We start from the raw sequence: 20,482 nt of genomic DNA, 5'->3' as shown, positions 1-20,482 counted from the left end.
TTCATTTTCAGAGCCAATCTTACAAAGTCAATTTGTGCTGCTAGGAGCTGGGGCAACATGAAAAGGTGCAGATCCTGTGTATCTGGGTTTCTATGGTCTTCCACTTCCTTCCCGTTCCCCCCCCATGCAGAATGCCTTGGACACCCCATAAGCATTTGAAAAGGACTGTCTGGCATTAAAAACAAAACACACTGCTGACTCTCTTAATAACATCACCCAGCATAACCCAAAGACATTGATCCCGAGCCCAGGACTAGATTATGGCTTCGTCCCTTCTGTTCCGTAGTAAAAGTCATATCGCCATAACCATCTCAATCACTCTGTTTATTTTCTCCACGTTGTTTGAGAAATTAGAGGAGAAAGCAGCAAGTCTAAGGTGAAAGACGAGGAGATGAGTTACTTGCTCGGGCACTTCTGTGCAGATAAAAAGCTAATCCTGATAAAACCAAGACTGAAATCCTTCCAGCCCACATAAAGTCAAGGTCAGACAACATTACCCAATCAAGTTGAAAGCTGATCGGTTTTCTGAAGTGAGTCAGAGCCTGACAGAAGGACAGAGGTAGACAGAGGACGGATGAGGGGGAAGAGGGGAGAAAGGAGAAGAAAACCCCCGGATAAAGGTGAACAGATGGACTGACAGTGAATAAGAGACGGAGATGGAGATGAAAAAAAGGAGTTCCCTTTCCTCTCCCTGCTTCTTGACATGTTTCAGGATCAAAAGGAATAAAAGCAAAAATCTTCAAGTTTCTCATCAGGCATTTGGGGTGACGGAAGCACAAGGTCCAGCTGCCAATGGGTGTTTTTCCTAGGGTTTTTCAAGTCAGCCGCATGCCCTAACCTTGAGGACATTGTTTATTCCTGGTGGAAAGATAAGCCAGCCAGACCCGGCCCCACCCCCCCACCCCTCACCCCCCACCCCCACCCCCCACCGGAGCAGAGTGGGCATTACCAGTGAACAAAGAAAGAGTGCTGTACAGCAACAAGCATTTGGTTTTGATTAGAGGATATTCAGGGACTGTGCAAGTTCTATTAAAATAAGCACAAAACCATTTTAAAGGGCTTTCTCTTTTCTTTCTCTTTCCCCCCTCGGTTTATATTGTTAATCTTTCTTCCTGGACGGCTCCTCACAAATGCCTTTTGTTTTCTTGTGTGATTCTACGTGCCAGGACTCTAAGAAGGGAGGACGGAGGTCCTGTTCTGGCATGCTTTCAAGTCTCTTCCATAGGAGATGAAGGCTTGTTGCTGTGCCTTCAAGGGTATAAATTTAGAGGCCGCCAAACCATCCGGAGGTAATTCAAATGCTGGTAAATGTTGGAATCCACCCTGGCCCCCTGCTCATATGAATACCCTGGCACTTACCCCACTCAGAGGAAACGAAACCAATTTGGGAAAGCGAAGAGAGAATAAACATGCAATTAAAATGGTCATTTCTCCTGGTTTCTTCCTTTAGTTCTTTTTTTAACACTGCATCCCATTCTATAATCTGATGATGAATCGGGCCTGGTTAATTATAACAACATACAAAAGATCGCTGTCTTTTCCCCATAGTGACTATACTAGCTCTGAATATTTGGAGGGGGGATGGGATGGGGCGCGGGGGGGGGGGGGGTGACAGGGAATGGAGAGAGAGGTGGATAAACTTCCAGTGAAGCCGTCATTTTGGAAGAGCCGCTATTTTTATATTGTTTGCAAACCCTTTGCCACAGTGAACATTACAGAAATGGCACTTTTCCTTTCAATTTATCTATCTTCCTCCTTTATACATAGATAGACAAATAAAAATGAATCTTTCCAAAGGCAGCATGCATGCCACTTCTATATATTCTCCAGATAGCTTATTTTTATTCAGCTTCAAGCATAACCTATCATTTGTATTCAAGATTCCATCCAGCCTCTCTCTCTCCAAGCAAGTCTTCAAGAAGCCCTGCTGCCCTGCTTTGTTCCAGAGACTCTGCTAAAGGCCAAAAGATGGAGATAGCACACCCATCTGGTTTGTTTTCACATCCTAAGAGAAGGGGTTGAGAGAGCCCCCTCCAGTGGAAGGAACAAGGTGGTTGGGAATAAGCATTGCCGTCTTCTCTTTGTTTGTGATTAGCTTCTTGTGCTCCTCTCAGGAAGACTCTTAATATCCATGGGGAAATAACACCACTAAATGAAGCTCACCCAGCAAACAGGAGAATTCATGTTGGTGCTTTGAAATACTTACACTTAAAGATTCCATTTCAGTGTCAAAAAAAAAAAAAAAGAAAAGAAAAAGAAAGAAAGAAAGACAAACAACTCACCAAAACCACAGAAGCATCTCACTACGCTCTTCATCCTTTTGTTGTTGTTGTTGTTGTTGTTGTTTTTGTTCCCCTTTCCCCCTCTACTTAATTCCAAACAGAGGGTGAATTTTATATGTATCAACCTTAAAGCATCTGCTAGAAAATAACAGCCAACCTGTGTATGAAATAGGAATAGATTCCATGTCAGAGCAAAATTAAGATCTTGATGCCTCACCGTTTCCATAATATTACCATCATGCCTGGTGAATAAGTACCACAGGAATATCAAACAGCGGTGGAGCAAAAATGAATATTGAAATTTGTAAAATGGCCAGTGTCCAAAATAGTAATGTTCACAGGGAAGTGTTTTGACATCTGAGATAACCTCCATTTTCCTTCAGAGCTGAGCATGCCTGATTTGGTGGGACTGATGTGAACAAACGCATTATCACAATGAATTTCAAACCGTTCTCCTCTTTTTTACCCCTTCAATTTTTACAATCACCCATCACCCCAAGTGTAGAACAAGAAGGGGCTTAACGCACAAAATTCGAAGTCAGCTAATTTGGGGCTAGAATCCTTGTCTATCACTCTCCAAATGTGTAGCTTTAGGAACCTGAATTAATCTTTCTGAGCGTCAACCTGTCTCCGTAGAGAAACCAACAGACCCATTCGTACAGGGCAGTGGTGAGGATTAAATAATAATATGCATTATCAACGACACAAAAAGTGATGAGAATTATCATAGCTAGCATCTATTGCCTACTTTAAAATGTATCAGTCACTGTTTTAAGAGTCTTACTAGCTCTACTAGCTTATTAACTATGAGATAGGGTTATTGGGAAGATTAGATGAGTTAATTCACGTAAATGAAGAATTACATTTATGCCTAGCACATGGCAAATGCACTGTAAGCCGTAATTACAATGATAATAATGCGATCCTCGCAACAACCTTCCAAAGATGGAATCGTGATTTGGCCTTTTACCCAGATGAGAAAATAGAGGCACAGAGATGTGAAGCCATTTACCCAGTACTGCGGCTTAGCAAACAGTGCAGTGGTTCAAGGAGTCTGGTCCCAGAGCCCATCATGTGGACCACTGTGCTACGTAAGAGCTCTTTATGTAATAGTAAAATGTGACATATGGATGTGTATCATGTATGTACGTGCCTGTATGCGTGTGTGTGTGTGTGTGACATGTACAGCTGATTTCCCACACCGAACAATGAAATGTTCTGAACAAGTTTCCACTACCTGGTTCGACCCCACGAGTAGGGAATCAGAGTTGTGACTGGCGCCTGGCCCGATTTATATTCCAAAATCATCATATTCTCCTTCTCGGTACCCTTCCTGCCCATATTTTCCTCTCTAGCTGACGGGGGTTGTTCGGCGGGGGCTTTGTGTGAGTTACAAAGCAGCAACAATTACATGGGGGAGTCCAGGAGCATGTTAACCACAAAAAACACAGTTGTCATAAACACTGTGCATCTTAATGCAGTGCTTCAGTCTTTACGTAAGATTAATTAAAGAGCAGATGTTTTGTCCCACCCTGCGTTAGGTATGGTTATCTTTGAGATTCCAGCTCCTCCATTTGCTGGGTTTTAATTTGCATCATTATGCATTTTGAGCCTGGGGCATGAGTAGTCAAGTGGTAAACATTAGCTATCCTGCACTGTATTTCCAAATGCACCTTCACTATTAGGCTGACTAATAGAATTCAATTCTATTTTCAGCCGAATCCTCTCAATTTTCATTTGCTTTTGACACGTTACATGGCAGGAGGAAAGAGCAAGGGGAAAAGGAAGGGGGGAGAGGCAGCCACCACGCTGTGCACAGGGCTCAAGTCAGCAAGACGGCCCCCTTCTGTTGGGTTTTGGCCACGCACACAGAAGACCCCCCAACATTGCCTTGGCTGACACAGCTGCCATGGCTCTAAAGTTTCCCCTCCCCTTCTTTCCTAAGAGGTTGACACTCTAGGTAGAGCAAGAGGTCTCTGCTGTATTGTTAGGAATTGGAGGCACTTTAGTGAGTTCTGATTTTCCGAATGCAACTTCTGAAAATTGATGTCAAAAAAATTTTCAGGCCATGATCAAAGTATGATATGAATTAATTTGTCATGATAACACAACCCCACTTGCCAGGCATTTCAGGCCAGGGTTTGGGAAAGGCAGCAGATATCTGGGTTGACAATTTCATTTAAAGGACAGAAAGCTTTCTGCTTTCTTTTCATTGGTATCTTGATTTAATGAACACACAAACAGACCATCGCCATATGCTCCAAATACCAGCTTGCTGTTCTTCAAGAAGCAGCTTGGGAAAATGCCAAGGCAAGAAGCTTGGAAGAAACTTGAAAAGGCTTCAAGACATATCTTTGTAGCCTGGGATAGCAAATGCACCAGTGATTAATTACGCTGGGGTTGGACGTGAATAGGAATGCCAATAAGGCGTTCGTAGCACTGCAACGGTGGGCATGTTGGCCTGATAATAGAATCCTTCCTGTTTTGATTTCCCCAGTTTCCTTTCTTTTGGTAACACATTCACATGCGGGTCAGGGTTATAAGATGGCAATGTCATGCTGCTTCTCATTACAGAATCATTAGATCAGGTGTGACCACAATCAAGGAAGAAGTGTTCCTAGGAAATAGGAACGCCAGGATTTGTGCCAGAGAATTCCTGTCTGAAGAGAAATCCATGCCTGGATCTTCTTGTACAAATCCTCCACTACCCCCATCATAGATACTCAAAAAACAGTGTAAGGGGTGACTTTACCCTGCTGGCAACATCACTTACAGCATCTCCTCTGGATGACTTTGAAAAATGATTCCCCTCCTTTGGGATCCAGAGTTGGAGTTTGCTGAGGTTTGTAGAGTAAGAAAGGTCATTTTCTTTCTCTTTCTTAGAAGAAGATGAAGGAGAAGTAAGAGAGGAATAAGAAGGAAGGGGGCTTCTTATCCAGAGCAGAAAGCTTAATTGAACCTAATAACAGGGAAGAACCTGTCTTGATGGCAGAATTTAAGTACCAGAATTCAGAAAAGCTTGAAAATGGTAATTTCAACTCAAGTCTTGGGGCCTGTGTAACCTACTTCCAAGTTCACTTTGTAGATTTCATCCATCCTGTATTTCTCCATTTGATGATCAGCCCAGGTGCATCCTAAATGGCTTCAGTCACCTACAAAACATATACTAGAATCCTTCACCTTTCAACATGGCCCTTTATAACCTGACGCTGACATACAGATCCAGACTCAGCTCCCATCTTTCCCCCTACACCCTACATTGCTCTTACCACATTGCTTGTAACAGACTCAAGGGTGCCAGCTCTTTCAATCGTGAGCTTTTGCACATTTTTTCCCCTCTCCCTCAAATTCTCTTCTCCACATTGTCTTTCTAGGAAAAATTCTGACTACATCATTTACTTATCCCCTGGGGTCTTGTCCCAAATTTTTCGCTAACACTTCCACATCTTTCCTTCAATGTCCCAATAACACCTCAAATCAAACACATATTTATGGCTTCACTCGTCTTTCCTTCAAACATCCTCCAGTTTGTAAATCCCAGTCCCTGTTAATGGCACTTCAGGTGCCACTAACTATAAGGTCACTAACACTCAAAATATTGATTTATACATTTGCATTTGCTCATTCCTTCTAACACCCTTCTAGTCAGTCACTGGATCATTTTTGATGCATCCACTCCATCCATGAGAATTACTCTCATATCCAAAAATCTTAATACCGTCCCTCAATTGTCTCCTAGGCTTTCCCTCTCTGTTGTCCCTTCCCTACTTCAGATATTGCTTTTATTTCACATAGCCTATTGTTATAATCACCTAATTGACCTGGTTTCTTTCCAGTCTCTTTATCCATTTTGCCTTAAGCTACTACAGTATTACATTGTGATACTTGAAGTATTCATTCACTCATTTGATATGTATGAGCATATGTGCCAGGTACCAGGATATACACCCCTCAAGAACAGAATTCTTATATCTATTTAAAGTGTCAATCAGTGATTGGTACTTAGTCACTTTTAAATAAGTGACTATTAAGAAAATAAATGAATAAATGAATGAGTGGGGCTTACAGTCTAGTTAGGGAGCAGAGTTATAATATCATCAGAAGCTGAATAGTAAGATACTGTGAAATAGTTTAATAAGAGAATCTAATTGATTGCCAGATGAAAGATATTAGCGTTCTTGACTAATGTAATCGAGAAGCCCTTAAAGAAGGGAGAAGAAAGAAAATCAAGATTTATTGGGCAAATATTACACATTCGGCCCTATACTAGGTGAACTGCATACATTATTTATTTATTAAATATTTAATTTATTTATTTATTTTTAATTTTATTATTTTTTAATTTAAAATTCAATTTGCCAACATATAGTATAACACCTTATATAAGAGAGAGAGAGAGCACACAAGCAGACAGAGTGGCAGTCAGAGAGAGAAGGAGAAGCAGGCTCTGAGCAGGGAGCCTGATGCAGGGCTAGATCCCAAGACCCTGGGATCACAACCTGAGCCAAAAGCAGGCATTCAATCAACTGAACCATCCAGATGCCCTCATTCTTTTATTTAATTCTTAAAACAACTCTATGAGTAAGCCCATCCCAGATAAATCAACAGAAGTTCACAGAGGTTAAATAACTTGCTCAAGGCCATCCAGTTAGAAAAGGTTAGAACTAAAGCTTGAAGCAAGCAGTGGGTGGTTCCAATGCCTAAATCCTCCCACAAGGCTAAGCTAGAAAAGAAAGGTAGGTGTGAAAACATTTCAAAGAAGACTAGATAAGCCTTGGTTATAGGTTTGACACGGCAGACTCAGTAAGGAGGAGTCAAGATCTACCCTCAAACTTTGGATCAGAATATCTAGGAGGAACACGGGAAGTGTGAAAGGGGTGCTACTTTTAATCAGAAAGGAATTTTTCATGAGAAACTCTTGTCACTAACTCTAGGTTCCATATATTTCGTTAAGGTTTTCATGGGTTTTGCAGTACCTACAAAATACTGGATAAAAGCAACTCTTAAGAAATGAAAAATGACCCTCAGAACCATTAACTTACTTTCCAAGTTTTTTTTTACTGTTCCTGGTTAGACCGTGGTCTGATGTGATCAGTCTGGTTAGTAAGAACAGGTTTGAGGAGGTTAGGTGTGGAGTAATAGGATCACATACAGCCAAGCAGAACCTCGTATTACACTTGAGACAGTCTTCCATCCAGTATCCAAATTTTGTCTCAGGTACTTCAGATCTTCACTTCTCAATTCTGCTCACCACTTGCAGCACCAAGAACCTCATTCCATTTTTAGAATAATCTAATAGAAAACTGCTTTTTTTTTCATAATCAGAATCTACCTTATCAGGACATTCATCCACTAGTCCTCTCTCTGCTAATCCTTTGAACCATAATAGCCTTCCCTATATTTTATTACAGTCTTTGTATCTCCCTACATTCTTCTCTCTTCCAGGCTAAAATGATAGGGCTTATTCAAAAGGAGATAGAACACCCTTTAACATACACAGTAAACTTATTGTGTATTTTTATCTGACCTATTACCTCTACTCTTCAAGTAGGGACATTGATTATTAATCAAAGTCAACAATATGCCCAGACTCACAAGGCTCACAAGTAAAGGAGCAAGAATTTGAACTCAGGTCTGTATGATACCCAAACCCCTATTCTTTCTATTACAAATCACTGTTTTCAACTTTCTCATTGGATATTTCTTTACAGATAACCTCTTGCCCCTTCTGAATTTTAAGTGACTCAAAGAACACTTAAGTAAATTGGACATTTTGATTATATCTACAAGCATTTTCATAGCCTAACTTGCATATATGACAAAAATCATATTTTTAAGGAAGGAAGATAATTATGCCTGATATAAACCATAAGAAAAGCTATACATTAAAGCATTACATTTAGTTGTGAGTTTCCTAGTACTGAAGGTAAAAAGAGAAGTAAAATCATAGTTTCAGAGTTCTCACCATAGGACGTTAAAAAAAAAAAAAAAAAAACTAACCAGTTCAAGAGAGAGAGAAATGTTTTCCTGGCACTACATTCTAAAAAAGAATTCTAAAAAGCATTTATCACATAGCTGTAAGAAGAATTCATCACTTAGATGTTGAGTAAAACAACAGATGATGTCTTCAAAGTGGCTTTACAGAAGATAAAACAACAGTCTTCACACAGCTATTTCTTGTAGAGATTCTTATTAAAGCAAAAAGGAAAATATTAAATTGCTACTCAGTGAAGGCAATTCTAAATGGACAAAGCCAACATAATCCACAAACATGCATATAAGAACAGAGCCCAGAAAAATTGAGGAATGGGCTCCTGTAATGGATCCAGATTGAGTTAGAACCCTTGAGAGGTTTACCCTGCTCTGGCCAGGAGCTATATAAGAGAAATGTCCTCTCATACATGCTTTGATAATCTCATTTTCTGCTGGGTTGAATGTTTCCATTACCTGGCCTTTTAGTTTGGATGTCCAAATGGTTACTTCCCGCTTTTTCTCTTTATCATATTTTCCAAGTTCCCAATTTCAACTCCTGGCACTGCATTTCTAAGAATGGATCTTCTCCCAAAAGACCCTTCTTCTTGATGAGCCCTAGGATCTTCCTTCTTCAGGTTCTGCTCTAGCCAGAGACACAGGCAATTCAGTAGGCACATGGTCAGCAAATCCCTTAGAGAATTTCTCAAAAAGCAATCAATTCAACAGTGCTCTGGGAGAGAACTATAGCAATCAATTCCAGACTGAGTTTTCTGGCAGCACTGAGGGTGCAGTTCCTCTGTGTGGCTGAACGAAGCAAATTCCATCGGCTTTTGATATGAGACATTCCAGTGGCACAATTGACATTCTGTTAGGGTAATTGTGGAATCTGACTTATACTTTCCCAGATGAAGGGGCGAGTTAGGCTATGAAAATGCTTGCAGATACAATCAAAATTTTCTTAAAAAGAAGATTTAGATCTGCTTAAGAGCTTGGATAAATCTCTTGACTTCAGAACATGGGAGAGATATTTTTCCCCTGCCTTTGTTTTTGCTTTAGTTGAAAAAAATTAACAAAATTCTAAATAAAATTAGAAATTTACCTACAGTCCACCATCCACCCATCTCCATTAAACTGACCCTTTGTCTATGTCTATATACAAACATAATTTTTAAATTACAATTATTGCACAGGCATACTTTTATATTCTGGGGTTTTTCCACTCAACTTTATAAACACTTTTCCTATGACATGATTACCACATGGTTTTTATAATTATCACTTTTGATGGAGCCATACTTCCATTAAGCAACTGCGTTTGATTGAATTAACCATTTCACAACGTAGACATTTAAATTGTTCGTATTATTTTAGTCATTTCCACATGACAAATTCAAAGAAGTCATATTTTTATTGTTCATCTATTTATTTACTTATTTATTGACAGAGAGAGAGAAAGCACATGAGTGTGGTGGTGGGAGAGGCAGAGGGAGAGAGAGAATCCCAAGCAGGCTCTACACCCAGTGTTCATGAAGCCCAACATAAGGCTCGATCTCACAACTCTGAGATCATGACTAGAACCAAGATCAAGAATCAGATGCTTAACCTACTGAGCCACCAGGTGCTGTCAAAGGAGTTAGATTTCTAAACCAAACTATATAAATTCATATCGAACTGATTTTCACAATGATAAATTCCCATTTACACACTCATCAATAACATATGAAGTATCATTTTCATCATGATTATGCCAACAGTGGGGATTTGTATTTTTTTAATAATAATCTAGAGGCACCTGGGTGGCTCAGTGGTTGAGCATCTGCCTTCGGCTCAGGTTGTGATCCTGGGGTCCTGGTCCTGGGATAGAGTCCTGCATCAGGCTCCCTGCATGGAGCCTGCTTCTCCCTCTGCCTGTGTCTCTGCTTCTTTCTCTGTGTTCTCTCATGAGTAAATAAATAAAATCTTTAAATATATTAATCTAAAAGGTATAGGATGGCATATGTGCAGGTATCTGGTTAAGTGACCTAGAAATTTGTAAGAATTGTCATAATAATAGGTGTAACAGAGATGCTGCCAATCAGCCAGCTCTTCCCTTTTTCCTTGCTATAGAGTCCAGATTTTGTCCTGATTTCTATCCATCCTCCATGTGACTCAGAAATAAATAGTGATTAGTCAAGGACAAACTTTAAAATCCCATTTTGGTGCTAATGAGACTTGGGATGTCCACCCCAGAGCTTCTAGAAAAGGTTTCTTTATTCCTAAAAAAAGACAGATAAAACAACTGAACATACTTGATACTCTGTATCAAAGTTATAACAATTATATCATGTAACTTTTGAATATACTTTTCTGACTACATTCTTAGTGTCATATCTACACATACCACTACAAAATATCTTGAAATTTTTTTTGTGGGTGGTTTTGGTGGGTGGGTTTTTTTTTTTTTAATCACAGGGATGTTGGTGTTATAGTTTTCAACTTACATACACACACACATACACACACACACATATACACACGACCCTTGAGTAACACAGGGTTAGGTGCATTGATGCCCCAGCCCAGAGTCAGAAATCTGCACATAACTTTTGACTCCCCCAAACTTAACTACTGATAGACTACTGTTGACCAGAAGTCTTACTAACAATATAAACAGCTGGTTAACACATATTTTATATGTTACATGCATAATATGCTGTATTCTTATAATAAAGTAATCTAGAGAAAAGAAAATGTTACTTAGCACATCATGAGGAAGAGAAAACACATTTATAGTACTCTGTTGTAAAAAAAATCCAGGTATAAGTGTATACATATATAATACTGTATACAGTCCTGTACGTACATATATAGGACTATAAAAAATCCAGGTATAAGTGTATCCGCGCAGTTCAAACCCATGCTGTGCAATGGTCAACTGTATATTTATATACAATTACTGATACATATATATGTGTATGTGTATATGTATATGTAATATATATATATCAGTAATTAGAAACCAAGATGTTCACTTTAAGGAAAATAAATTAAAACAAAGTAAAAAAAAAAAAGAAAGTAAAATAAGGTAGTATAATATTGGATTTGAATTAGAAATACCAATATAAACTTATGATTATATAGACTATATATTTTTCATGTGAATACCCTAGTTCTTTCCGTTAAAAGAAGATAGAAAGAATGATAAATAATTATCAATAAACACACCCAGCAACATATCTTGGTTTTTAAATGCCAGTCCCCTGGGATGCCTGGGTGGCTCAGCAGTTGAGCCTCTATCTTTGGCTCAAGGTGTAATCCCAGAGTCCTGGGATCAAGTCCCACATCGGGCTCCCCACCAGGAGCCTGCTTCTCCCTCTGCCTACGTCTCTGCTTCTCTTTCTGGGTCTCTCATGAGTAAATAAATAAAATCTAATGAATGAATGAATGAATGAATGAATGAATGAATGAATGCCAGTCCCCACCTGAGAGAACAATGACTTCTTGTAGAAATGGCTAATCTATGTCTGGGATAAAAAAAGGGCAAGGTTAATCTTAGATACCTTATTGTGCCAGAAAGCAAAGGAACTCTCAAAGACTAAAGAAATAATGTCAAGAGCACCGAGGAACCAACTTGAAGGTGTTCCAACTAGCAAAATGTAGGACATTTTAAGTATCATAAAGAGTAATCACTATAATTGATGACATAACTAACATAACTAAATGTATGAATCAATAGTAACATTTAAGTAAAAGCAGAGGTGCCTGTCTTTACAGAAAAACACAACTAATATACATGAAATGAATTATAGAATAGAAATTTGCTATTTTATAGCCTTCTATGTAACTAATAATCAATTCAACTAAGTATTGTCAATGGATGCTAAAATCATTAGCTGAGGAAGAACAAGATGATCAAGTATTATCCTCTTCCCTGAGATTAATTACTGTACCTTTGTAATGAGGAGATAGGACTGTCACCACCTTAACCAGGTATCAAGCTTAATATCATCAATAGTAGGACATCTTGATATTGTGCCTGATATGCTGCAACATACAGTACATGGCATTACCCAGGAAGTTATCTTGCCAAAAATAATCTGAATCTACCCAAAGCACTAGGCCTGATATCTGGATATACAGTGAATAGAGAAAAAAATTAGATGACACCATAAGGAAACAATCAGATAAGTATAGAATGTGGTACTTATTACAAGGTCTGAATTCTTCAAAACATTAGTGTCATAAAAAATAAAAAGGTAGGGGTACTGTTCTAGATTAAAAGAGACTGAAGACTCATAAACAAATGCAATGGCACATAATCATTGGATCCTAGATTTTAAAAACAGATATAAAGGATATTTGGAGGTCAGTGGAGAATTTGAATATGCATTAGATTTGAAATGATATTATGGAATTAGTGTTAATTCCCTTAAGTCTGACAATTGTATTGTCTTTATGTAGGATATTATCCTTTTTCTTAGGAGATACATGCTGAAGTATTTAGAATGAAGTGTCATGATATCCGCAACTTAATTTCAAATGGTTTGGCCAAAAAGACTTTTCTTTCAATTTTTCTGTATTCTTGAAAATTTTCAAAGTAAAAAGTTCATTAAGTAGAGAAGGATAAGAAAAAATAATCTTTCTTCTTCCACTAGATGTTATCATTTAGTTGTCATAATCAGGAGAACTATAGTGATATATCAAGAAGAGCACAGAAAACAAACATACAACAAACAGAGCAGAACCTGGCCCTTGATTTATTGAGACACTGAATTAATCCATATTATAACCATCTTACCTAATTTTTTCTTGTTCTATCATTTATAAATTATTCTTATTTGTTAAACCAGTTGAGGTTCTATATAATTCTATATAATTAAAAGTATTTTAATAGGATAAGTAGCAGACAACAAAAGCTTACCATGTGGCAGTCCCCATAATAAAAGCAGTCACATATAGTATATACTTTCAACATTTCACATCCATTAGAAGTACTATTCTTCTTCCCATTTTCTTCAGATTTGGAGGTAAAGGTAGAGACAGGTAAGTCTTGCTGTAGGTCAAATAGCCATTAAGTAATCCAGCTAGAATGCAAACCTAAGCATCTAGCAATACCTTTCCACTAAGACCCAGACACTTATATTCAATTGTTACTTAATATGTTCATTTGGTTCATGAATGACTTCTTGAATTTCAATTAACATGGCCTAAACATGAAATGGGTAGGAAATATCAGAAAGGGAGACAGAACATGAGAGACTCCTAACTCTGGGAAACGAACTTAGGGGGGGGGGGTGGAAGGGGAGGAGGGCGGAGGGTGACTGGGTGGTGGGCACTTAGGGGGGCACTTGATGGGATGAGCACTGGGTGTTATTCTGTATGTTGGCAAATTGAACACCAATAAAAAATAAATTTATAAAAAAAAAAAAACATGGTCTAAACAACATTCATGATTTCTTTTACAAAACATGCTTCTATACCCAATTGTGCAAGATAGAGATAGCCCTTGATTTGTCCTTCTACATAATATCCCATCTATAAGCAAATCAATTTTCCTCTACCTCCAAAATATACCCAAGATCTGTTTTTTTCTATCCCAATTCCTACAATCTTGATTAGAAGGTTCCACTGTCTCTGACATGCATAACTGCAGTAAGCTCCTAATTGACCTCCATTCATTCAGTTTTCCTCCCTGCATCCTTTCTCTACAACAGCCAGAGTGACCTCTCCCTATTATGAATGATCTGATCATATTGTTGCCATAGTTAATGCCTCTAATAACTTACTATTGAATTTTGAATCCAAATTTATCACAACAGTCAATAAGGCCCTACAGAATCTCTTCAACATTATCTGGAACCACTTTAACCCAAGTTCACTACACCATAGCACATATATATCTTCTTTCTGTTCCTCAAATATAAGTACAGTCTTACACTTAGGGCCTTGGCACTTGGTCCTCTCTATACCTGAAATACTCTTTCCCCAAATGTTTTCATTGTTGGATCCTTTGGGACATTCAAGTCTTAGCTCAAGTGTCTTCTCAAAGAGGTATTCTCTGAACACTCAGCACACTTTATACAAACTGCTCACAATCCCTCTCAATTGCCTTTGTAAAAGTTAATAATATTTCAAATGATCTTGTTCATTCATTTGCTTTGTTGTTTTTTATGTCTCCTTTCTCTCTTTCCAACTCGGATGTAAGTTAAATGAGATTGGAATACTGTTTGTCTTATTCACCATTTTATCCCTTGTTCCTAGAATAGTGCTTGGCACATAGTAAGATGTTCAATAAATATCTGTTAATTGCATGAATAAATAAAATATCCAAAGGCTCTTAACAATCACACTTCACTATCTCTCTATAAAATATCAATCCAGGTTACTTCTCCTTGAAAGCATATAATGTAGTTTCTCAAATCTCCTCTATAGTGTTAGGGTCAGGCAGCAACAAAGAGCAATAATCTCTTCCACAATTTTCTTTACCATATAAATTATGTTTTCTTTTCCCTTTTCCCATATTATTTAGAAGGTGAATATTTTTAAGTTTTGTAAAAATGTTTTACTGATATATCTCTAATTTTCAGCATTAAGAATAGGATACATAGCCCACACACATACGAAGATTTACATACTCAATGTATGATGGGAAATAAGCATAATATGATATCCTCTTATTTATTAAATCCTATTTGTTGGTAATATATAGAATTTTTGTCCTTGGCTACTTATTATTTTCACTCTGTATATATGCCCTTTCAAGAATCATTTAAGATATTTACATTAGAGCTTTTCTTTTCTTTATACTTATTCATCTTAGAGATATCTGGAATATATCTCCAAGTAATTTTTTAAGAAAGATAAATGAGAAGACTATTTCCTGTGTCTTTGCTCATTTGATAATGTCTTTCTATAGCTTTCATACAAATGTCATAACTTGGCTAGGCCACAAACTTTTTTTCCATAGTTATATAGATGTTTCTCTACTGTTTTAAAACATAATGTGTTAGAACAGCCTGGAATTTATTCCTTTTTGGATGACCTTTTATTTTATATAAATATTTGTGGCCTTTTTTCTTTACTTGAAAGTTTAAAACATTTCAAGAATGTGTCTACATATTAATTGCTTTTCATTAACTGCCTGATAACCATTCACTCATTTTGACCTAGGGTAGACATCAGCAAATATTTTCTGTAAAATGCCAGATAGTAAATATTTTAAGCTTTGAGGGTCATATGGTCTGTCACAACTAGTCAACTCTGCCATTCCTGAGCCTTTCTTCACACCACCACAGTTTTCTTGTTGGGACTGCTACAAGAATGAATTAACTGAGGAATCTATGGTGATGAGGCTTGAGGAGGAAGTGTATGTTATTTCAACCTGCAGATGACACTAAAATCTAGCTACTGATAGCTAAGCAGGAAACTGAAGTCACTGAATAAGGAAAGAGCATTCAAAAGCATTTGAACAATCAAAGGGCAACAACACATCCTAGAGAAAAATTCAGAAAAAATGTGGATTTGAGGACAGAAAGCAGAGAGGAAGACAAATGCACAATTGAGTGGGGGTGGGGGGGTCATCAGGGACAAGTGTGCCTAGATGAGGCTGACTTTTATTTAATTATCCATCTAACTATGTTTCCATCTTAAAAAAATGGAACTGTTATCCATCAATGGTCTTTGCTCAAAGATCTTCAATGACTCTCCATAACTTATGAGATAAAGTTCAAATGACTCAGCATAAAATTAAGGCCCTGACCAATCTGATCCCAACTACTTATTTTGTAACTCAAAATCTGCCTTTCTCTCTCTTCCATGCACCATATGCTCCATTAAATAGCCCATTTCCTTAGTGTGTTATACTCTTACAACTCTATGTGTTTTTCTTCTTAAATTGTTCCTTATTCTCCTCTCTTGTCTGGAAAAATAAATCTACTTCTCTTTCAACATTCAACTTTAATGCCCCCTTATAAATGAAGCCTTTCCCCAATATACTTGTGTTAAAAAAAAAAAAAAAACCCACTCCCATGTATTACTCTGGAATTCCATCACATAGATTTCATCTAAATCCACTCATTTATGACAATGATTCTAACTAATGATTTGTCCCTAAGCCATTTTATTTCTTCACTTGAATTTTTAAAACATTAGTATTTCTTAGTATTTCCACAAAGCCAACTCTTTTTGGTGTTGCATAATTGACCACTTAAATATAAAAAAGACATGTGCTTAAATAATACAGAAGTATTATTTATAAGAGCAAATAAAAAATGCCAGTAACTTAATTCAAGAAATTATAGTGTTTAAATAAATCATGATAAATTTGCCACATGAAATATTATACAACCACTGAAAAAGTTGATTTTTGATATAGTTTTATATACCCAAATCTTATAATGATTGTGTCCAGGTGGTGTATTATAGTTGGAATCTTTTTCACTTTTTTGCATATTTGAAATTGTTTATAACAGTATATGTTATCTTAGAACAAAGTATTTTTTTTTAAGATTTTATTTCTGCATTCATCAGAAAATGAGAGAAAGAGAGAGAGAGGCAGAGACACAGGCAGAGGGAGAAGTAGGCTCCATGCAGGGAGCCCAACATGGGACTCGATCCCGGGTCTCCAGGATCATGTCCTGGGCTGAAGGCGGTGCTAAACCGCTGAGCCACCCAGGCTGTCCTATAATAGAACAAAGTATTTTAATTGCCTTATTTTAATTGCTTGGTAGAACAAGGATCACAATCTATAATATCTAAATTTCTCTTTTGGCAATTCTCCATTGACCTGCTAGAAGTACTTCTGTATATATGAGCATATTTAGCCACTTACATGTTAACTCATCTGGGTTGATGAGTTTATTATTCTTGATCCATGACTCTATGACTTGAGCAAAGAATGGGGAAAGGAAGCTATTTGGAATTTAGGTATTCCCATTGCCTGTGGTTCTTATGGCCTATCTGACATGTGTGTTTTTTATAGAAAGGAACCTTAATCTTAGCTAGCAGCTGCTTCCCTCTGCCCTCAGAAACATGCTTGGAGATATAGTGAGCAAATGTACTATATTGGATACCTCTTATGTAGCACTTCAGATTCCCTGGGCCTTGCCTCTATTTCTAGGAATTGCTTTATCAGCCAGTTTCAATGAAGACTTTAACCAGCTTCCCTCAGGTGAAACCTGACAGCACCTTGTACCTTTCACTTCCTGCCTTTCAAAGTTCTGAGATTCATGGCAACCTACTTGGTATTCATTCACATACAAACCAGAGTACGGAAGAGTTAATACCTTTATAGGTAATATTCCAACCAATGGGAAAGGAAATACTCCTCTTTCTTCACCTGAGTAGATGGTTCTCAATGGATTCATTAAGACTTCTCAGAAGACGAGCAATCAGCTATCAATAACTATCAAGAGCAGTAGCCAAAACAGCAATATATTCTACTATGGGCTTTCCCTTCTTCCATGTTTCATGCCCTCTGTCCCTTATTACTACCCTCTGTGATTGCATTCATTTATTAAATCTTGGAGGAATTTTTTAAAGATTTTCTATGTATAAAACCATATCATTTGCAGAGAAAGACAATTTTATGTCTTCAAGTCTGCAGGTCTTTTATTTCTCTTATCTTATTGAATTGGCTAGGACCTTCAGTATAGCATTGAATAGAAGTAAAAGTGGACATCTTTGCCTAACTCCTGATCTAATTAATGTTTCACTGTTAAACATGTCTACTGTGAGTTTTGAGTTTTCATTCTGACTCTTTTTTTAAAACCTAAAATGAATGCATCTTATTTTTAGTAAATTGTGCTTCCATAGAGTTGTTTAAAAAAAAAGCTAACCTACCTAAAGAAATGAAGACAGTTTCAAATAAGCAAAAACTAAGAGATTATATTACCAAGATACCTTCACTAAAAGAAATACTAAAAGAATTCCCTCAGAGTGAATGTGAATTGTATCAAGTGAAAGTTTAGATGTAGAGAAAGGAATGCTCTCCATTGTTAAATATAAAACTATTTTTCTCTTAATTTCCTTAAAAGACAACTAATTATTTTAAGCAATTATAACATTGTATCATGGGACTTATAACATATATAACTATAAATAAATGACAAAAGTAGCATAAATATGTAGTCATAAATGGAGTTATTTTAAATGATTCTTATATTTTACATGAGCAGCACAGTATTAACTCTAAGTACACTGTGATAAGTTAAGGATACACAATGAAGACCCTAGAGTTAATACCACTAAAAACACCATGAAGAAACATGGCTAAAAAGCTCTTAGAGGAATTAAGATAGTATATTAGAAAACACACCATTAACCAAAATAAGATAGGAAAATAAGAGGAAAAACTACAAAACTGATGAAGCAAATAGAAAATAAACCACAAGTGATAGGCCTACACATAAATATTTCAGTAATTTCATTAATTATAAGTGGACAAAACATTTCACTTAAAAGGCAAAGTTTGTCAGACTGGATTTTTTAAAAAAGCAAAACATAAGAATATATTGTTTACAAGTGACAAGCTACCAGTACAAAGAGATAGGCAAGTTAAAGTAAAAACATGAAAAAAATATGTACATGCAAACATTGAGCATAATAAATCTTGGGTACTCAAATTCTCATCTCAAGTTCTTCTTCTTAGGAAACCTGACCTAAGGTAAGTCCCAAATTACGAAATAGGATCTGTAAGTCATTCAAAATGTCTTGATCTGATAGTTAATCTAACATACATTTGATCATAAGCAATTTACGATAGTCATTCCAAGACTATACGTGTATGATTTCCTAATATTCAAGTAGTTTCTGTAAGTTTGGGGCACTTTTTAAAATCATCAGCATCCTAGGGCTGGCTCGTAAAGTAATGATATGATCAAGTACTGTTATTAAATTACATACCATAATTACATACCTATGTCTGTGTGATTGGAGAGAACTTACAGGTCCTGAGCCTTCTTCCAACTGTAATGAATTCACAGACTGCATTTTTATCCTTTTACTACTTGATTTTGCTGTCTAACAAAGAAGTTTTGAGCAGGTGGGACTGGCATATTGCCCACTGAGACTTTCTAGTCATAAATGAACTGGAGCTTTGGGATGCTATCAGAGAAAATCCCTGAGTATCTTTGCAGATTAACTGGATCAAATCTTTCCCAGTTTTTCACAGGAAAAGTCTCCACTGGCAAATTGTATGTGAAACATGGATACATGACATATTCAGGTTGTTTTCCTTAGAGAAGTCTGGGTTTATGACACATTGTTTCACTAGGGGAAAAGGAAATAATCCTTTACCTTTGCCAAATTCAGCATTTCTGATGTTCTTCACTCCTCTTTGTAGATCCAACTTTTCACCTTCTGTCATTCATCTTTAGTCTAAAGTTCTTCTATCATTTCCTATTGGACAAATCTTTTGGCAACAAATCCTTGCAGCTTTAGTTTATCTGAAAATGCCTTTGTTTCAACTTTTATTTGGGGGGGCTGGTTATCTTTTAATCAACTTTATTGTGGTATAATTGGGTTCATATATTAGCCTCTGTAGTTGATCCAGTATGAGAGTAGAACACATGACTTACTCTGAAGCAATAGCATAGCACAGTGGTCCAGAGCCCAGACTCAAAAGTCAAATGCCTGAATTTGAACCTCAGCTCTACAGTCAACCACTTAGGCAGATGTTTAACCTCCCAGTGCCTCAGTTTCCTCGTATATCAAATGAGGAAAATAAAAACAGTAGCTACTTCAAAGAATTGCTGCAAAGATGATGATGTGAACTACGATATGTAAAAATTTTAGAGTAATATCTGGTGCATAGGAATCACTATATAAATGTTTATTACTGTTATTATTAATCTCTATGTCCCCAGAGACTGACAGAATGCTTATATCTTGGTAAATGTTTAAGATAATATTGAATAAATTAGTTCTTCCTAGGCGATTTAAAAACTCATACAATTCAGGAGTCATAATTAATAAGGAATTCTAAGATTATTCCTTTTGTCATTTTCCCTCTATGGCCTAATTGGACTACATCGTCCTTGCCCTAGGCTCCTCTCCTAACTCCGTTTTAGCCTTTGGCCTCCCCTTCCTTTCCTCCGTTAACTTTTTACATTTAGATAAACATCCAGATGTCCTAATCTCCATGAATCCCGCATCCTCAAGTAAGATATGCTCTCTGCCTTCCATAACTCATAGTTTTTGTCTAACTTTCTTTTTTAAGACTCAACATACTTTATGCCAGATTATAGCTT

Source organism: Canis lupus, chromosome 10 (assembly GCF_048164855.1).
Source record: "Canis lupus baileyi chromosome 10, mCanLup2.hap1, whole genome shotgun sequence".
NCBI classification, from domain to species: Eukaryota; Metazoa; Chordata; class Mammalia; order Carnivora; family Canidae; genus Canis; species Canis lupus.
Note: the sequence above shows the minus strand (reverse complement) of the source record.